Source organism: Scylla paramamosain, chromosome 29 (genome assembly GCF_035594125.1).
Source record: "Scylla paramamosain isolate STU-SP2022 chromosome 29, ASM3559412v1, whole genome shotgun sequence".
Lineage (NCBI taxonomy): Eukaryota > Metazoa > Arthropoda > Malacostraca > Decapoda > Portunidae > Scylla > Scylla paramamosain.
The window spans coordinates 7906201-7925450 of NC_087179.1; positions in this window are offsets into that span (position 1 = coordinate 7906201).

Here is a 19250-nt window from a genome sequence, read left to right on the forward strand (position 1 = left end):
GTAGCTGGGAGACGGAAAAAGTAACTAGTGTCAGGCACAAGGGTACCAACAGGACAGATAGGAATAACAGGGTTAACAATGGGCACCAAGGTAAGGGTAAATTCAGCCGTAAAAATTTAAGGTGTATTATAAAAATTGCAGAAATATCAGAAAAAAATTGAGAGCCAGAGGAACTTTTAGAAGTCATTCAAGATTGCTGTATGAAACAAGTAATTACTGAACCTACAAGATGGGATATATTAGACTTGGTTTTAACAAAGAAAATTTAATCTCTGGAGCAGAGGTGGGTTAACATTTGTGAAACTCATAGGGTTTACAGGATCACAGGGAGGCTAGGTTATACCTCATTTTGCCAGGAGGAACTACTCAGGTCTAAGGGATTATATATGTAGGGTAGACTGAAGTACTTAAAGTCGTTGGAAGCATATTATAAGCATTTAATACAGGAAATCCACAAGGGTCAGAAACATTTTTTTTATCATATGAAGTACAAGGGAGTAGTAATAATGAACCAAAATGGATGACAGTAAGGCTCATGAGAGAGAAAATTTCAAAAAGGGTATCTACAAAAGAATTAAGCAAGGTGAGGTAGAGCTTACAGACAATACAACCAGCTAGGAGTGTATAGAAAAATATAAAGGTCGCTAGAAGAAACTAAAAAATTAAGATAGCAAGTGAAGCAAAAAATAACTGAAATGGGTTGTAAGTACTAAGAATACTAATGTGAGTGGAGAAATAATAGAGTGAAGAGGAACTCTACAGACTTAAATAACTATTTTCTCTCATTATTTTTTCAGAGAAGGCACAGTAGGGACTGCACAGGTAGAACAGAATTTTAGGGGACAAGAAATGATGCTAAAATAGAAAGTACATCACCCAGTCAGATCTTCTAGGAATGCTCTCATGTCTAAACAAAAACATATGGGCACACTCAGGTCACATCCCACGGAAAAATTAATAAATGTATGTGAGTGGGTATACTCACTGAACAAAGGCACAAAATAATAATAAAATGAACATGAAAGATGTGTATAAATGTGTAAATTCATGCTTATCTGTGTGATTTGAGACAGGAACACAAAACATTGACACCATAGCACAACATTCAACCCTTGAGAAATGCAAAGGGCATGAAAGAATACTGTCCCTAAACCAATCACTGAAATAAAAAAAAAAAAAAAAAACTTGTAATGTATGCACTAGCCAATCACAAGGCTAACACAGCAGTGACATCAGAACAGCAGTTGAGCAGGACACAGAATAAAGAATGCCAAACTGCCCTCCATCTCACCACTTCTGCCATATGTTCTAGTTGATAGTTGTATGGAAGTGCCCAGGATTGCAACTAAACATGACTGTAGAGGAAAACTCGCTGTATATTTATAAAATAAAATGGTACACAAAGATAAAGCAACCACCATGATAAATACGTCCAGCCCTGAGGCTGGCTGGACAAGGATGCAGCTTCATGCCCACGTGGCCAGGTCAGGACATGGTCATGCTGCAATAGAGGATGGGGTGGAACATCGTGTAGGACAGCATCAAAATCGGTACAACTGCTCAATTAGTTTAACTTCTGTATATGTGTAATGCCCTCCCCCCTGTGCCACTCGCAAGTTAGGTTATTATTATTCTTTTTTTTTTCTCTAACTAGTTGGTGAGGAAATATCTACACTCGCTGATTTATGGTCTTTATTTTTTCTTCACTTGTGCTAGTGTTAATACTAATTCACACGTCATTCATATTACATCAGCTAGCATGAAGTATCCTTTTAGTAGTGTTGAAGATTTAATTACAGTAGTGTAAATACTGGCCGAATTAACCACTTGACACACCTCATACATTCACCAATAACAATAATGGGCATTAGTGTTTGGGTATTACATGAGTATAGTCTCATTCACCTGGCGAGGGTGGTATTGTTCACACACGTGACTCAAAAAATAATTCACTGGTGCTTACATAAGAATAAACAATCTCCTTATTACATTTTCCTATAACCCAGGTATAACATAGCCTAATCAGCATTCCGAGGACCGAACCAGGTGGTTACGTCCCCGTATGATAACAAGAGGTACTGTACAACTTTAACAATCCGTGAACTAAACACTCTGTTCTCACACTATTAAGTATACCTAATCAAACACACACATGTGGGATGCACAGACAGACTTTTCCTTTACCTCCACTGGCTTCCCTGTAGTGTAAGCAAGCCAAGATCTCTCTGAGTGAGTAATGATAAGAAAATATATCTACAAATATGAATAGTAATTACTTCAAACTTAGAGTGATATAGTATATTTAGGAGGAGGCAGTAGACACCTGCTGAAACGATAATTACTTCCAGTGAGGTCTAAAGCACTGTTCAGGGGGTGCTGTGAACTTATCATTAAACCCAGCTGTGATCTCACTGAACGTTTCCCTTTGTGTCTCACAACACATGGGGGCAGTCACAGCCTGCCCTCTAAAGACAACTCTCTTCCTCCACACAAAACTACAAGCACATAATAACACACACACCCTTCACTCAAAAAAATTTTAAAATCATCATGGCTACTCCTACATCAGCCTTGGAGTCCCCATCTGGGGAGGGGACCATAAATGTCCCCAGGTCGGACTGCCTTTCTGTCAATGACCCTAAGTGTTTTGACACCCTTCTTAACTTCTTCTTCATTAACTTCTACAACATTTTCAGTCTAAGATCTAATTTTCAATCTGTAGAACACCACCTCTCCTCTTCTAAACCTCATCTTCTTTTCCTCACTGAAACTCAGGTGTCTGAGGCAACTGACAGTAGCCCCTTTTCTGTTCCCTCCTACTTTCTCTATCCTCATTTTCTATTCAAAGCTGGATGCTGTGTCTATGTGTGCAATGACTTAACCTGCTCTTGTGCCCACGCTCTTGAATCTTCTGAGTTTTTCACCATCTGGCTACGACTACAGAGTCATCCTCATACTAAATTTATCTGTGCTGTATACCTCTCACCTAACTCCTCTGACTATAAGAAATTCTTTGACTATTTAACTTCCAAAGTGGAGCACATTCTGACTCTCTTCCCTTTTGCAGAGATCTCCATTCTTGGAGACTTCAATGTTCACCACCAGCTTTGGCTTTCCTCTCCCTTCACTGACCATCCTGGTGAACTAGCCTACAACTTTGCTATCCTCCATGACCTAGAGCAATTGGTGCAACACCCTACTCGTATTCCTGACCGTCTTGGAGATATGTCCAACATTCTTGATCTTTTCCTGACCTCTAATCCTTCTGCTTATGCTGTCACCCTTTCTTCTTCGTTGGGCTCCCCTAATCACAATCTAATGTGTTTATCTTGTCCTATCGCTCCAATCCCTCCTCAGGATCCCCCTAAGCAAAGGTGCCTCTGGCGTTTTGCCTCTGCTAATTGCGGGGACCTGAGGAGTTATTTTGCTGATTTTCCTTGGAATGCCTACTGCTTCCGTGTCAAAGACCCATCTTTATGTGCTGAGTTCATAACAGAGGTGATAGTGTCTGGCATGGAGGCGTACACTCCTCACTCTTTTTCTCGTCCTAAACCTTCTAAACTTTGGTTTAACACAGCTTGTTCTCGTGCTATACATGATAGAGAGGTGGCCCAAAAAAGGTACTTAAGCCTTCCATCACCAGAATCTCATGCACTTTATATTTCTGCCCGGAACCATGGCAAGTCTGTTCTCCAACTAGCCAAAAACTCCTTCATTAACAGAAAATGTCAAAACCTTTCAAGATCTAACTCCCTTCGTGACTTCTGGCATCTAGCCAAAAATATCTCCAATTAATTTGCTTCTTCTTCTTTCCCTCCTCTATTTCAACCAGATGGCACCACTGCTATCACATCTATTTCTAAAGCTGAACTCTTCGCTCATACCTTTGCTAAAAACGCTACCTTGGACGATTCTGGGCTTGTTCCTCCCTCTCCTCCACCCTCTGACTACTTCATGCCACCTATTAAAATTCTTCGCAATGATGTTTTCCATGCCCTCGCTGGCCTAAAGCCTTGGAAGGCTTATGGGCCTGATGGGGTCCCTCCTATTGTTCTCCAAAACTGTGCCTCCGTGCTTGCACCTTGCCTAGTCAAACTCTTTCAGCTCTGTCTGTAAACATCTACCTTTCCTTCTTGCTGGAAGTTTGCCTACATTCAATCTGTTCCTAAAAAGGGTGACCGTTCTAATCCCTCAAACTACCGTCCTATTGCTTTAATTTCCTGCCTATCCAAAGTTTTTGAATCTATTCTCAACAGGAAGATTCTTTAACATCTATCACTTCACAACCTTCTATCTGATCGCCAGTATGGGTTCCGTCAAGGCCGCTCTACTGGTGATCTTCTGGCTTTCCTTACTGAGTCTTGGTCATCCTCTTTTAGAGATTTTGGTGAAACTTTTGCTGTTGCCTTAGACATATCAAAAGCTTTTGATAGAGTCTGGCACAAAGCTTTGATTTCCAAACTACCCTCCTATGACTTCTATCCTTCTCTCTGTAACTTCATCTCAAGTTTCCTTTCTGACCGTTCTATTGCTGCTGTGGTAGACGGTCACTGTCCTTCTAAATCTATTAACAGTGGTGTTCCTCAGGGCTCTGTCCTGTCACTCATTCTCTTCTTATTATTCATTAATGATCTTCTAACCCAAACTTCTTTTCCTATCCACTCCTACGCTGATGATATCACCCTGCACTTTGCCACCTCTTTTCATAAATGAAGAAAAGTAACTAGATTTCAGAATGGTTTCATTTGAATGTTTATGAGCTTGTAGGCACCATAACGATAAAAAGCATAGAAAGATTTTTATATGGGAAGTCAAAACAACATTACCAAAAACGTCTGTTTTTGATTTATTTTTTTTAGTTACGTGCAAAAACGATAAAACAAATGCAAAAAAAAAAAAAAAAAAGCCCTTCATAGAGAAATAGCATAACTTTAATAGAAACTTCTACTTTAAGGCTTTTGAATTTATCTAGTAGAAATATGACAAAATGAATGGAAAGTAGTCTTTATACGGAAACAAATATATATATTAAAACGAAAATATATTATGAGAAAATTATGTTTTTGATCTTTTTAGGTATGAATATGCAAAAACGCATGAATAGCACTGTATTTATAAGAGTTTTTAAAACGTTTTGAGTGCTTTTCACCTTGTTAAGTAACAAATCCCAAAATGCCTTCAAAATCCCAATACATGGGGAAACGAAACTATAAACGTGTTTTTTGAGTTTTTTTGAGTGTTTTAGGCACCAAAATGATAAAACCATGGAAAGTACCTTATAGTAAAAAAACGTCTTTTTTTCTACTTACGTACCAAAAAAACGCTGAAACGCCTGCAAAACACCCTTTATGGAAAAACAGAATAACATTAGTAAAAACAAGTATTTTAAGTGATCTTGAGCACCTTACGTAGAAAACGCCAAAATGCATGCAAAATACCTTGTATGGGGAAACGAAAAGACATTAAGAGAAACGTGCATTATGAGTGTTTTTGAGCTTCTTAGGTAACAAAACGGGAAAACGAATGAATAACACTTTATGAGGAGAAACAAAAGAACATTACCAAAAAAAGAGTATTTTGAGTGTTTTTCACAGTTAGGTACTAAAACGCAAAACAAGGCATTTATAGCTCTCTACATGGAAAGACGAATCGAAATTTCCACAAAAGTGTACTTTGAATGGCTATGAGCGTGTTAGTCACCAAAATCCTAAAAAAAAAAAAAAATGGAAATCATTCCATATGGGATTACAAAACATTATTAAAAATGTGTCTTTTAAGTGGTTTTGATCTTACATACCAAAACGCAAAAACAAAATGAAAAACACTTTTATATAGAAACAGAATAACATTACCAAAGCCGTGTATTTTGAGTTTTTTTGGAGATTGTTGCGTAGAAAACGCCAAAATGCATGCAGAGTACTCTTATAAGAAAAATGGAAACTCATTTCGAGAAACGTGTATTATAAGTGTTTTTGAGCTTAGGTACCAAAACGCGAAAACACGTTGATAGCACTGTATATGGAGAAACGGAACATTACCAAAAAAGTGTATTTTGAGTGCTTTTTCACATTTTTTACGTACCAAAATATTAAAATGTTGGCAAAGCATAGGGAAAACGAAATGAAATTATCAGAAATATGTCTTTTGAGTATTTTTGAGCGTGTTAGGCATCAAAGCGGTAAAAGACATGAAAATCACACTTAAAAGGGACTACAAAACACCCTATATAGAGAAACAGAAAAATAATACCAAAAATAAAGTATGATTTTTTTTTCAGCTTGTTACGTAGAACACCAAATGCTTATTAAAATTCTTCTGTTTCTAAATATAGAGTGTTATTTATGCGTTTTTGCGTTTTAGGTATTTAAGGATCACTCATAATACTCTCATAATACACATTTCCCGTAATGTCTTTTCGTTTTCCCATATAAGGTACTTTGCATGGCATGCATTTTGGTGTTTTTGTACATAACTAGCTCAAAAACCCTCAAAATACATGTTTATTGGCAAATTTATTCTTTTTTTTTTTTTTTATCTATAACGCGTTTTAGCGTTTTGTATAAGTAACCAGCTCAAAATTCTGAAAAGAAACTTTTTTTTTATGTTATTTTGTTTTCCTGTGTAAGGTGCCTTCTATGGTTATTAGTGTTTTGGTGTTTAGGACGCTCATAAACACATATAAGACACTTTTCTGAAAGTTTCGTTTACTTTTCCCATATAGAGTGTTTTGCGTGCATTTTAGCGTTTTGGTACATAACAATATAAAATCTAATCAAAATACATGTTTTTGATAATATTTTTCAATTTCTCACAATAGAGAAAAATGTTTTCTTTCTCCATATAGAATGTTATTCACCCGTTTTTGAGTTTTGGTACCTAAGAAGCTCAAAAACACTCATAATACACGTTTCTCGTAATGTATTTTCGTTTCCCAGCTTTCCATGTATTTTGCAGTATTTGCCAGCAACAAGATCAAAAACACTCAAAATACTAGTTTTTGGTGATGTTATTGTGCTTCTACATAAAAGTCTTTTTGTATGCGTTTTAGCGTTTAGCGTACGTAACTCAAACACACTCAACAAAAAAGTTTTTGGTAAAGTTTTGTTTTTCCCATAGAGGGTGCTCCCCATCCTTTTTTTTTTTTTTTTTTTTTAGCGTTTTGGTGCCTAACACGCACATAAACATGTTTCTGGAAATGTTTCCTTTCTACATAGAGGTAAGTTGCTTTGTATGTATTTTGACTTTATGGCATCTAACAATTTAAAATACACTGAAAATACATCTTTTTGTTAATGTTGTTGATTTTGAGCTCCTTGAGTACCAAAAATACTAAAACGCATGAATAGTACTCTATATGGAGATGTTTCTCCATATAGAGTACTATTCATGCGTTTTAGTATTTTGGTACTCAAGGAGCTCAAAACCAACCATAATGCACAGTTTTCGTAATGTATATATAACTTTGCATGTTTTTTGGCGTTTTTGTGCGTATTAAGCTGAAAAACACTCAAAATACTTTTTTTTTTATATTTATGCTTTTTTCCATGAAGATTATTTTGCTTGCTTTCTAGCATTTTGTTACGGAAGTAGCTCAAAACACTAGAAAAGAAAAAGACGAACTCGGTAAAGTTTTGCTTTTCCATATAGGCTACTTTTTTTGGCGTGTTGATGTCTGGGACGGTCATAACCACTTAAAAAATACGTTACTGGGAATCTCGTTTCCCTTTACAGGGTGCTTAGCATGCATTTTGGCGTTTTGGTCACTAATAATGTGAAATACACTCAAAATACGCGTTATTGGTAATGTTCTGTTTCTTCATATAGATTGATGTTTAAGGGTTTAGCGTTTTGGTGCCTAAGAAGCAGAAAAACACTCCTATAAGTCTCTCGAAATGTCCTTTCGTTTCCCCATAAAGAGTACTTTGCATCCATTACGGCGTTTTTATATGTAGCAAGCTCAAAAACACTTAAAAATACATGTTTTTCGTAATGTGATTCTCATTCCTCATAAAGAGTATTTTGCATGAGTTTTAGTGTTTTGGTACGTAAGTTGCTCAAAAATACCCAAAAGACCCGTTTTTTGGTAATATTGTTTTCTTTTCCGGTATAGGGTAATTTCCGTCCTTTAAACATTTTGGTGCCTAAAACGCTCATAAAAACTCAAAATAGTAATGCTATTTTCTTTCTCCATATATAGTGCTATTCATGCTTTTTAGCGTTTTCTCACCAAAGAAGCTCAAAAACACTTATAATATATGTCTTTTTGTTTACCCATGTAGGGTACTTTGCATACATTTTTGCGTTTTCCTACGTAACAAGCTAAAACTCAAAATATTTGTTCTTTGTAATGATATTTTGTTTCTCCATGAATGGTGTTTTGCATGGGTTTTAGCGTTTTGGTACGCAAAAAGAGGAAAAAGCATTCAACATACATATTTTCGGTAATATTGTTTTCTATACACTTGTAGGGTGTTTTCTATGATTTTTAGTGCCTAACATGGACAAAAATACTCAAAAGATAATTTTCTTGTATTGTCATTTCATTTCCTCATATAAGGGGCTTTGCATACATTTTTTTTGTGTTTTGGTACCTAACAATGTGAAAAATACTCAAATTACACGTTTTTTGTAATGTTTTTCCTTTTCTCTATATAGAGTGATACTAACGCGTATTCATGTTTATATACCGAAGAAATAAAAAAAAAACCACTCATAATAAACGTTTCACATAATGTGTTTTCGTTTCCTAATATAGGGTACTATGGAAGCATTTTGGCGTTTTTTGTACATAACAAGCTCAAACACTCAAAATGCGTGTTTTTCGTAATGTTATTCTCTTTCACAATAAAGGATGTTTTGTATACGTTTTATGGTTTTGCTACATAAGAAATAAAAGAAAATGAAAATACAAATTTTTCCTACCAAATCTTTAAAAAGCATGGAAAACACGCTATATTGGAAAACGAAATAACTTCATGAACATGGTATCTTTTGAGTGTTTTTGAGCTTCTTACGTAGGAAAACGTAAAAGGCATATATATATATATATATATATATATATATATATATATATATATATATATATATATATATATATATATATATATATATATATATATATATATATATATATATATATATATATATGCCTTTTACGTTTTCTATACACATTATATTATACACATCTATTATATATATATATATATATATATATATATATATATATATATATATATATATATATATAAAAAAAAAAAAAAAAAAAAAAAAAAAAAAAAAAAAAAAAAAAAAAAAAAAAAAAAAAAAAAAAAAAAAAAAAAAAAAAAAAAAAAAAAAAAAAAAAAAAAAAAAAAAAAAAAAAAAAAAAAAAAAAAAAAAAAAAAAAAAAAAAAAAAAAAAAAAAAAAAAAAAAAAAAAAAAAAAAAAAAAAAAAAAAAAAAAAAAAAAAAAAAAAAAAAAAAAAAAAAAAAAAAAAAAAAAAAAAAAAAAAAAAAAAAAAAAAAAAAAAAAAAAAAAAAAAAAAAAAAAAAAAAAAAAAAAAAAAAAAAAAAAAAAAAAAAAAAAAAAAAAAAAAAAAAAAAAAAAAAAAAAAAAAAAAAAAAAAAAAAAAAAAAAAAAAAAAAAAAAAAAAAAAAAAAAAAAAAAAAAAAAAAAAAAAAAAAAAAAAAAAAAAAAAAAAAAAAAAAAATATATATATATATATATATATATATATATATATATATATATATATATATATATATATATATATATATATATATATATATATATATATATATATATATATATAATAAAACGCTTTCTTGATAAAAAGAACAATGTTAACAAAAAAAATATGTGTTTTGAGTGTTCTCGAAATTGTTAGATACCAAACAGCAAAATGCATACAAAGCAGCTTACATATATGTAAAGAGACGATATTATAAAAAAACGAGTCATTTAGCTGTTTGTCAGCGTATTAGGCAACAAAATGCTAAAAATAATGGAAAAATCCCTATATCGGAAAACAAAAGAACATTATCAAAAACGTATCTTTTGGTGTTTTTTAAACTTCTGACCTACCAAATCGTTAAAATACATTGAAAACACCCTTTATGGAGAAACAGAACAACATGTTTTTGAACATGTTAAGTATCCGAAAGTTGAAATACTTAAAAAAAACATGCTATATGGGTTAACGAGACGATATTACCAGAAACGTGTCATTTGGGATTTTATGAGCGCAATAGACACCAAAACACTTATATGAAAACCCCCTACATGGGAAAACAAAACAACAATATAGAAAAAAAAAATGTATATTGAGTGCCTTTAAGTTTGTTAGGTAACAAAACGATAAAAATTCATAAAAATTACCCAATATGGAAAAACGAAACGATTTTAACAGACGTGTTTTGAGTTTTTTTTTTTTTTTCAGTTTAGGTACTAAAACGGTTAAACACATGAATTTATATATATGTAAAAAAAAAGAAAAAACTGAACAACATTATCATAAACGTGTATTGTGAGTGATTACCATCATGGCAGGGACCAAAACGTCAAAATGCATACAAAACACCCCATGCGAAGAATCAGAACAACACTGCTAAAAACGCATAATATGAATGTTTTTGAGCTTGTTAGGTACCAAAACGTTAAAGTACCCACCTTTTGGAAACGAAAACACATTACGGGAAACGTGTATAATCAGTGTTTTTGAGTTTCTTAGGTAATGAAAAGCTAAAATACATGAATAGCACTCAATATAAAGAAATATTACTAAAAACTTGCAATTTGAGTGTATTTCACATTGTTACATGTCATAACACCTAAATCAATGCAAAGCACCCTAAACTGAGAAACGAAAAGTTTTAACGAGAAACATGTATTATGTATTATGAGTACCAAAACGCCAAAATGCATGGAAAGCCCCCAAAATGGGGAAATGATAAATATTTTGATTAAAAGATACTTTGCATGTATTTTAGCGTTTTGGTACCGGACAAACTCAAAGAGAGTCATATTACAAGTTTTTAGCAATGTTGTTCTGATTTTTGTTATAGAGTGCTTTGTATGCATTTTTTGTGACTACCGCTTTGGACCCTTTTTATGGAACTGGCATTTCAGAGGGCATTTTTTTTTTTTTTTCGGATTTTTGTTGCCCTTGGTCAGTGTCCCTCCTACATAAAAAAAATAAATAAATAAAAATTATATATATATATATATATATATATATATATATATATATATATATATATATATATATATATATATATATATATATATATATATATATATATATATATATATATATATATATATATATATATATATATATATATATATATATATATATATATATATATATATATATATATATATATTTTTTTTTTTTTTTCATATAGTGTGTTTTGTATGTACTTTAGCGTTTTAGTACCTGACAACAAAAACTCTCATATTAAACGTTTTTATGATTGTAGTTTTGATCCTTCTTAGAGGGTACATTTTATGTAGTTTGATGTTTGGATTCCTAAAATTATTTTAATCACTCATAATACAGCATTTTGGTAATATTTTTTTTGTTAATCCATATAAAGAGGAATTCATGTATATTACCTTTGTGGTAGTTAAGATGCTGAGAAACACTCATAAAACAGACTTCTGTTAATATCATTTTGTTTCCCATACTGGGTACTTTCTGTGTATTTTAAGATTTTTCGTACCCATCAAGCTCGAAGACAGTCAAAATACATATTTTTCATAATGTTATTTTCCTCCGTAAATGGAATTTTGCATGTGTTTTAAAGTTTTTTGTATGTAAAAAAGAGTTCATAAACACTCATAAGACACCTTTTCGTTAATGATGTTTTCTTTCACATTGAGGGGTTTTCCATGGATTTTTGCGTTTTGGTGCCTAAAACACTCATAAACTCACAATAGACACGATTCTGTTACTGTCGTCTTGTTGCATGCTTTGCATTCATTCTGGCGTTTTGGTACCTAACAAGATCAAAAACATGTGTTTATTTATGTAGTTCTGTTTCTCCAGAAAGAATGCGTTTTGGTGTTTATTTTTACGTAAGAAGCCCCCAAAAATTAAAAGACATGATGTCGATGAAGCTTTTTTTTATTTCCAATAAAGGGTGATTTTTCATGCTTTTTAGCCATTTGATACATAAAAAAAGCTAAAAACTATCAAAAGGCATGTTTTCTCTTAATGTTTTCCTTTCTCATAAAGACTTCTTTACATGATTTTTTTTTATTCTTTTTACGTGGCAAGGCCAAAAAACACATAAAAACACTCATATAACACTCATCGTAGTTCTGATTGTTCTTACAAGGTGCTTCTTATGTATTTCGCGGTTTTGGTGCCTAACATGGTCTTAATCACTCATAAGACATATTTTTGGTAATGTTGTTCTCTTTCTCCTTATAGAGTAACATTGATGTGCTTTAACATTTTAGTATCTAAGAAGCTGAAAACACTCATAATAAACGATAGGTTATATATATATATATATATATATATATATATATATATATATATATATATATATATATATATATATATATATATATATATATATATATATATATATATATATATATATATATATATATATATATATATATATATATATATATATATATATATATATATATATATATATATATATATATATATATATATATATAATATATATATATATAATATATATATATATATATATATATATATATATATATATATATATATATATATATATATATATATATATATATATATATATATATATATATATATATATATATATATATATATATATATATATATATATATATATATATATATATATATATATATATATATATATATATATATATATATATATATATATATATCAGGAGGAGGCAGTAGACACCTGCCGAAACGATAATTACTCCCATTGAGGTCTAAAGCACTGTTCAGGGGGTGCTGTGAACTTATCATTAAACCCAGCTGTGACCTCTCTGAACGTTTCCCTTTGTGTCTCACAACACAAGGGGGCAGTCACAGCCTGCCCTCTAAAGACAACTCTCTTCCTCCACACAAAACTACAAGCACCTAATAACACACACACCCTTCACTCAAAAAATTTTAAAATCATGGCGACTCCTACACCAGCCTCGGAGTCCCCATCTGGGGAGGGAACCATAAATGTCCCCAGGTCGGACTGCCTTTCCGTCGACGACCCTAAGTGTCTTGACACCCCCCTCAACTTTTTCTTCATTAACTTCTGCAACATTCGCGGTCTAAGATCTAATTTTCAATCTGTAGAACACCACCTCTCCTCTTCTAAACCTCATCTTCTTTTCCTCACTGAAACTCAGGTGTCTGAGGCAACTGACAGTAGCCCCTTTTCTGTTCCCTCCTACTTTCTCTATCCTCATTTTCGATCCAAAGTTGGATGCTGCGTTTATGTGCGCAATGACTTAACCTGCTCTCGTGCCCACGCTCTTGAATCTTCCGAGTTTTCCACCATCTGGCTACGACTACAGAGTCATTCTCATACTAAATTTATCTGTGCTGTATACCTCTCTCCTAACTCCTCTGACTATAAGAAATTCTTTGACTACTTAACTTTCAAAGTGGAGCACATTCTGACCCTCTTCCCTTTTGCAGAGATCTCCATTCTTGGAGACTTCAATGTTCACCACCAGCTTTGGCTTTCCTCTCCCTTCACTGACCATCCTGGTGAACTAGCCTACAACTTTGCTATCCTCCATGACCTAGAGCAATTGGTGCAACACCCTACTCGTATTCCTGACCGTCTTGGAGATACGCCCAACATTCTTGACCTTTTCCTGACCTCTAATTCTTCTGCTTATGCTGTCACCCTTTCTTCTCCGTTGGGCTCCTCCGATCACAATCTCATATCTTTATCTTGTCCTATCACTCCAATCCCTCCTCAGGATCCCCCTAAGCGAAGGTGCCTCTGGCGTTTTGCCTCTGCTAGTTGGGGGGACCTGAGGAGGTATTTTGCTGATTTTCCTTGGAATGACTACTGCTTCCGTGTCAGAGACCCGTCTTTGTGTGCTGAGCGCATAACAGAGGTGATAGTGTCTGGCATGGAGGCGTACATTCCTCACTCTTTTTCTCGTCCTAAACCTTCTAAACCTTGGTTTAACACAGCTTGTTCTCGTGCTATACATGATAGAGAGGTGGCCCACAAAAGGTACTTAAGCCTTCCTTCACCAGAATCTCATGCACTTTATATTTCTGCCCGGAACCTTGCCAAGTCTGTTCTCCAACTAGCCAAAAACTCCTTCATTAACAGAAAATGTCAAAACCTTTCAAGATCTAACTCCCCTCGTGATTTCTGGCATCTAGCCAAAAATATCTCCAATAACTTTGCTTCTTCTTCTTTCCCTCCTCTACTTCAACCAGATGGCACCACTGCTATCACATCTATTTCTAAAGCTGAACTCTTTGCCCAAACTTTTGCTAAAAACTCTACCTTGGACGATTCTGGGCTTGTTCCTCCCTCTCTTCCACCCTCTGACTACTTCATGCCACGTATTAGAATTCTTCGTAATGATGTTTTCCATGCCCTCGCTGGCCTAAACCCTCGGAAGGCTTATGGACCTGATGGGGTCCCTCCTATTGTTCTCCGAAACTGTGCCTCCGTGCTTGCACCTTGCCTATTCAAACTCTTTCAGCTCTGTCTGTCAACATCTACCTTTCCTTCTTGCTGGAAGTTTGCCTACATTCAACCTGTTCCTAAAAAGGGTGACCGCTCTAATCCCTCAAACTACCGTCCTATTGCTTTAATTTCCTGCTTATCTAAAGTTTTTGAATCTATCCTCAACAGGAACATTCTTAAACATCTATCACTTCACAACCTTCTATCTGATCGCCAGTATGGGTTCCGTCAAGGCCGCTCTACTGGTGATCTTCTGGCTTTCCTTACTGAGTCTTGGTCATCCTCTTTTAGAGACTTTGGTGAAACTTTTGCTATTGCCTTGGACATATCAAAAGCCTTTGATAGAGTCTGGCACAAAGCTTTGATTTCCAAACTACCCTCCTACGGTTTCTATCCTTCTCTCTGTAGCTTCATCTCAAGTTTCCTTTCTGACCGTTCTATTGCTGCTGTGGTAGACGGTCACTGTTCTTCTCCTAAATCTATTAACAGTGGTGTTCCTCAGGGTTCTGTCCTGTCACCCACTCTCTTCTTATTATTCATTAATGATCTTCTAAACCAAACTTCTTGTCCTATCCACTCCTATGCTGATGATACCACCCTGCACTTTTCCACGTCTTTTCATAGACGTCCAACCCTTCAGGAGGTAAACATATCACGCAGGGAAGCCACAGAACGCCTGACTTCTGATCTTTCTAAAATTTCTGATTGGGGCAGAGCAAACTTGGTATTGTTCAATGCCTCAAAAACTCAATTCCTACATCTATCAACTCGACACAATCTTCCAGACAACTATCCCCTCTTCTTCAATGACACTCAACTGTCCCCCTCTTCTACACTGAACATCCTCGGTCTGTCCTTTACTTATAATCTGAACTGGAAACTTCACATCTCATCTCTAGCTAAAACAGCTTCTATGAAGTTAGGTGTTCTGAGACGTCTCCGCCAGTTTTTCTCACCCCCCCAGCTGCTAACTCTGTACAAGGGCCTTATCCGTCCATGTATGGAGTATGCTTCACATGTCTGGGGGGGTTCCACTCATACTGCTGTTCTAGACAGGGTGGAATCAAAAGCTTTTCGTCTCATCAACTCCTCTCCTCTAACTGACTGTCTTCAGCCCCTCTCTCACCGCCGCAATGTTGCATATCTAGCTGTCTTCTACCGCTATTTTCATGCCAACTGCTCTTCTGATCTTGCTAACTGCATGCCTCCCCTCCTCCCGCGGCCTCGCTGCACAAGACTTTCTTCTTTCTCTCACTCCTATTCTGTCCACCTCTCTAACGCAAGAGTTAACCAGTATTCTCAATCATTCATCCCTTTCTCTGGTAAACTCTGGAACTCCTTGCCTGCTTCTGTATTTCCACCTTCCTATGACTTGAATTCCTTCAAGAGGGAGGTTTCAAGACACTTATCCACCAATTTTTGACCACTGCTTTGACCCTTTTAAGGGACTGGCATTTCAGTGGGCATTTTTTTTTATTAGATTTTTGTTGCCCTTGGCCAGTATCCTTCCTACATAAAAAAAAAAAAAAAAAAAAAAAAAAAAAAATATATATATATATATATATATATATATATATATATATATATATATATATATATATATATATATATATATATATATATATATATATATATATATATATATATATATATATATATATATATATATATATATATATATATATATATATATATATATATATATATATATATATATATATATATATAATACACGTTTATGGTATTTTTTTTTTCTGGTTATCCATAAAAAGTTGTATTCATGTGATTTAACGTTTTGGTTACTGAGGTGAGAGTTTGAGAGTGACTCTGTAGTCGTAGCCAGATGGTGGAAAACTCGGAAGATTCAAGAGCGTGGGCACGAGAGCAGTTAAGTCATTGCGTACAGAAACGCAACATCTAACTTTGGATCGAAAATGAGGATAGAGAAAGTAGGAGGAAACAGGAAAGGGGCTACTGTCAGTTGCCTCAGACACCTGAGTTTCAGTGAGGAAAAGAAGATGAGGTTTAGAAGAGGAGAGGTGGTGTTCTACAGATTGAAAATTAGATATTAGACTGCGAATGTTGCAGAAGTTAATGAAGAAAGAGTTGAAGAGGGGTGTCAAGACACTTAGGGTCGTCGACAGAAAGGCAGTCCGACCTGGAGACATTTATGGTCCCCTCCCCAGCTGGGGACTCCGAGGCTGGTGTAGGAGTCCCCATAATAATTTTGAAATTTTTGAGTGAAGTGTGTGTATGTTATTAGGTGCTTGTAATTTTGTGTGGAGTTGTCTTTAGAGGGCAGGCTGTGACTGCCCCCTTGTGTTGTGAGACACAAAGGGAAACGTTCAGTGAGGTCACAGCTGGGTTTAATGATAAGTTCACAGTACCCCTGAACAGTGCTTTAGACCTCACTGGGAGTAATTATCATTTCGGCAGGTGTCTACTGCCTTCTCCTCCTAATATATATATATATATATATATACATATACATATACATATATATATATATATATATATATATATATATATATATATATATATATATATATATATATATATATATATATATATATATATATATATATATATATATATGCCAAAGCATGGAAAACATGTTATACTGGAAAAACAAAATTTTTTTCAAAATCGTGTCCTTCCTGGATAAACAGCCCAATATTAACAAAAAAATGTGTTTTAAGTGTTTTCATCTAGTTAGATACCAAAATCCTAAAATGCATGAAAGCATCCTATAAAGTGTAAAGAGACATTACCATAAAAATGTAATTTGGTTATCTACGTATTAGGCACCAAAACGCTAAAAAGCATCAAAATACTCTATATGGGGGGAAAAAAAAAGAACATTATCGAAAATGTGTCTTTTGAGTGCTTTTGAGTTTTAAGCACCAAAACGCAAAAAAAAAAAAAAAACCACATACAAAACACCGTTTACGGAGAAACAGAACAACATTATGAAAAACGTGTATTTTGTGTCTTTGAGCTTGTTTAGTACCAAAACATTAAAAATGCATGCTAAGTACCCCTATCGGAAATGAAACGATAACGACTGAAATGTGTATAATGAATGTTTTTCAGCTTCGTAAGTAAAAAACGCTAAAACACAAGAATAGCATTCTTTGTGGAGAAACAGAATGACATTACTCAAAACATCTATTATGAGTGATTACCCCTATGTAAGGAAGCAAAACGCCAAAAAAAACAACAAAAAAAAAAAAAAACATACAAAGCTCCCTATAAGAAGAATCAGAACACTAATGCTAAAACTTATGATATAAGTGTTTTTGGGCTTGTTAGGTACCAAAACTCTCAAGTGTATGTAAAGCACCCTTAATGGGAAAAGAAAACATTACCAAAAACGTGCCGTCTGAGTGCTTTTCAGCTTCTTACATACCAAAACAGTAAATCGAATGAAAAAAAAAAAAAAACGCCACATTGGAAAATAAAACAATTCTATCAAAAACGTTTCTTTTTAGTGTTTTTCAACTTCTCACGTATAAAATACTGAAACATACAAAAAATCTTTTTTGGAGAAAAAAAAAATTAAGAGCTTATATTATTATTATTATTATTATTATTATTATTATTATTATTTTTTTAGCTAATAGTTAACAAAACACCAAAGTGATTGCAAAGCACCCAAAAAACTTGTTGTTTGGGTATTTATGAGCATATCAGAGAGCAAAACTCTAAAAAGCAATGAAAACACTCTATATGAGAAAATAAAACATTATCAAAAGGTGTCGAGTGTTTTCTTTTTAGCTATTTTACGTATTAAAACGTTAAAACACATGCAAAACACACTTTACAGAGAAAGAACATTATAAAAATGTGTATTTTGAGTGCCTTTCAGCTTGTTAGGCACCTAAATGCAAAAAATGCATGGGAAGCGAAAGGATATTAAGAGAAATTATATTATTTGTATTTTTTTGAGCTTCTTAGGTACAAAAGCGCTAAAACGCATGAGTAGCACTTTATATGGAGAAAAAAAAATACTAAAAACGTGTATCATCAGTTAGGGAGAAAGAGGAAAAGGAAAAAAAAAAAAAATATACAAACCTGTAAAAAGTATCAAATCTCAAATGCTAAAAAAAACTGTAATATGATTGTTTTTGTGTTTCTAAGGTATTAAAACGTTAAAGTACATGCAATAAACCCTTTATGGGAAAAGAAACAGCATTAATAAAAATGTGTCTTTTGAGTGCTTTTTCGCTTTCTTACGTACCAAACCGCTAAATATCACGGAAAACACGCTATTTTGTAAAACAAGACAACTTTCAAATCGTGTCTTTTGAGCTTCTTTCTTACCAAAACCCCCCCCCCAAAAAAAAACGCACAGAAAACAGGCTTTCTGGAGAAACAGAAAAAAAAAACTTTACCACAAACGTGTGTTTTCAGTAGTATTCAGATTCTTAAGTGTCAAAACACCAAAATGAATGCAAAGCATCCTATAAGGGATAATGAGACATTACCAAAAACATCTTATTTTTGGTGTTTATGATAGTATTAGGCACAAAACGTTAACATGCATGGAAAACACCCTATATGGGAAAACAAAATATTATCGAAAAG